Below are 3698 nucleotides of genomic sequence, written 5' to 3'. Positions count from 1 at the left end.
TTTTGACTTACCGTAAAATGGTACATATACAGGGTGGACACGCTGGCGCTTACATACATGGCGATTTGAATGCTACACGAATTGCACAACAGCAGGGGATAAGCCATTATACAGGGATATTTTCATATTTCGCGCCTTTAAAATTGCATTCGGATCGGCCAATCGGCCAAGTCCGTGCATCTTCTGATCAAGTTTATCATAGTTTCCATGGTTGCGTTCGAAACTTCAAATGGATACAAGTATCAAAACAACATAGGTTATGTTACATAGTAATTACAAATAATAAAAGTGTTTAATTAATAATGAAGTGAGACATGTGACCTGAGAAGTAAACGTCAGTTTTCTTCTGTGCCAATAATATTATGGAATGGCTGCTGACTGCCAAATACTATAAAATGGTAATAATATTCTGCGATTTTAGTGGGCGAAGAATAATTGTGTTTAACGCTTGTTTGTGACATGAAAAAGGTATGTTATAAATAGACAGAATATGTTTCAAATAAAGTGAATAAAATATTACATGCGAAAACTTTCAATTGACATTACCTACAATTCTTTACAGCGATTTGGGTGAAAAGGTGAATCCGAACATAACCTCGAAATAATGACAGATCGGCCCGGCATGTTTATTATACTTTCGATTGATTATTCTTTACCAAAGAAATGTTTTGTGGTTTTGTATATTCATAATTTTAATAAGTAACACTTTATTCCTGAAATTAATAACTGATTTCCATTGTTTTTTTTTTCACAGTTCAATCATAGATGAAATATACATTAGAAAATTCAGATGGATTTTGTGCATTTCAGCTGGTTCATTTCAATGAACATCATTGAAAAATCATTACCTTCTAGACCTTATCCCAAGACTGGGGATTGAGCAGCCTAAAATTAATTCTAATTCAATCTGATGGTATGGGTGTATCAAAAAAATATCTCGAGGTAATTTGTCTTGCCTGAATTTTAATTAATAAAATATTCAGTCATTTTTTTGTATTTTAGAAAAAGTTTTCTCTGGATCTCATACTAAAATTTGGTTTAATCAACCAATAAAATGAATTAGAGACTCGTTGGTGATCGAATTGTATCAGATATAAATCTAGACAAGACATTTTAGGCCAGAATTGTTATTCCAATTTTTTCAGAAATTATTCTATTTGAAAAAATGCTATCTCTGGATCTGATTTCCAAACTTTCATTCAATCAGCCTCGAAAATTTATTTTAATTCATTTTGATGCCATAAGTTTATCAAAAAGATATATCGAAGAAATTTAACTTGCCTGAATTTTAATTAATAAATTATTCAGGGATTTTTTGTATTTTAGAAAATTTTTTCTCTGGACCTCATCATAAAATTTGATTTAGTCAACCAATAAAATAAATTAGAGACTCGTTTGTGATAGAATTGTATCAGAAATAAATCTAGACAAGATAATTTAGGCTAGAGTTGTTATTCCATTTTTTTAGAAATTATTCTATTTTCAAAATTCCTATCTCTGGATCTGATTTACAAACGGGCATTCAATCATCCTCGAAAATTAATTCTAATTTATTTTGATGGTATAGTTTTATCAAAAAGATATCTTGAAGAAATTTAACTTGCCTGAATTTTAGTTAATAAAATATTTAGGGATTTCTTTGTATTTTCGAAAATGTTTTCTCAGAAACTCATCCTAAATTTGGTTTATTCAACTAATAAAATAAACTAGAGACTTGTTAGTTATGGACTTGTATCAGATATAAATTTAGACAAGATATTTTAGGTTAGAATTGTTATTCCAATTTTTTTATAACTTATTCTATTTTAGAAAAATGCTATCTCTGGATCTGATTTCCAAACTGGCATTCAATCAACCTCGAAAATTAATTATAGTTCATTTTGATAGTATAGTTTTATCAAAAAGATATCTCGAAGAAATTTAACTTGCCTGTATTTCAATTAATGAAATATTTAGGGATTCTGAAATAAAATTTACGGAATTGGTCTCTTCATTTCTAACGGCACAATTTGAGCTTAAACGATAACTCAATGAAATACACGAAAATAACATTTCGAGTAAATTTCAATTACACTAAAAGATTTCTATTTTCTGACAAGATAACGATAATTTATGAATTTAATATTTAGAAATGGCAAAATACATAATTATAGCAAACCTTATGAAAAAATTGGAATAGAAATTCTGGCACAAAATATCGCTTCTGCATTTATTTCTGCTACACTAACAAGTCTCTAATTTATTTTATTGGTTGGTCGAATCAAATTTTAGGATGAGGTCCAGAGAAAACATTTCCTAAAATACAAAAAAATCCCTAAATATTTTATTAATTAAAATTCAGGCAAGCTAAATTTCTTCGAGATATCTTTTTGGTACACCTAAATCATAAAAATGAATTAGAACGAATTTTAAAGGCTGATCAAATGCCTGTTTGAAAATCAGATCCAGAGGTAGCATTTTCCGAAAATAGAATAATTTTTAAAAAAATTGGAATAACATTTCTGGCGTAAAAGATCTTGTCTAAATTTATTTCTGATACAATTCTATCACCAACGAGTCTCTAATTTATTTTATTGGTTGACTAAACCAAATTTTAGGATGAGATCCAGAGAAAACATTTTCTAAAATACAAAAAAATCCTTGAATATTTTATTAATTAAAATTCAGGCAAGACAAATTACCTCGAGATATTTTTTTGATACACTCATACCATCAGATTGAATTAGAATTAATTTTAGGCTGCTCAATCCCCAGTCTTGGGATAAGGTCTAGAAGGTAATGATTTTTCAATGATGTTCATTGAAATGAACCAGCTGGAATGCACAAAATCCATCTGCATTTCCTTATGTGTACTCGTATTTCATCTATGATCGATCTGTGAAAAAAAAGAATGGAAATCAGTTATTAATTTCAGGAATAAAGTGTTACTTATTAAAATCATTAATAAGTCATGTTTGTCAAATTATTATTAAGTAATTATTGTTTAAATTATTACTGCCGGCACTGTCAGTAATAAACATACAAAACCACAAAACATTTCTTTGGCAAATAATAAACAATCGAAAGTATAATAAACAAGCCGGGGCGATCTGTCATTATTTCGATGTTATGTTCGGATTCACGTGTTTGTCCTAATCGCTGTAAGTAAATGTAGGTAATGTCAATTTAAAGTTTACGCATGTAATATTTTATTTACTTTACTTAATACGTATTCTATATATTCATAACATACCTTTTTTGCCGCAAATAAGCGTTAAACACAATTCACTCTTCGTCCATTGGGATCGCAGAATATTATTACTATTTTATAGTATTTGTCACTCAGCAGACATTCCATAATGTTATTGGCACGAAAAATAATTGACGTTTACTTCTCAGTACACAGGTCTCACTTCATTATCAGTGAAACACTTTTATTATTTGTAATTACTACATAACATAACCTATATTTGTTGACACTTGTATCCATTTAAAGTTTTGAACGCAACCATGGAAACTATGATAAACTTGATGCGAAGATGCACGGGCTTGACCGAATGGTCGATCCGAACGCAACTTTAAAGGCGTGAAATATGAAAATACTCCTGTACAATGGCTTCTTCCCTGCTCTTCTGCAATTCTGGTAGCATCAAGTGCGCCATGTATGTAAGCCCCAGCGTGTCCACTCTGTATATGTATAAACACAACAGGTGTACAAA

This window comes from Belonocnema kinseyi, chromosome 9 (genome assembly GCF_010883055.1).
Source record: "Belonocnema kinseyi isolate 2016_QV_RU_SX_M_011 chromosome 9, B_treatae_v1, whole genome shotgun sequence".
In the NCBI taxonomy this organism is placed as follows: Eukaryota; Metazoa; Arthropoda; class Insecta; order Hymenoptera; family Cynipidae; genus Belonocnema; species Belonocnema kinseyi.
Note: the sequence above shows the minus strand (reverse complement) of the source record.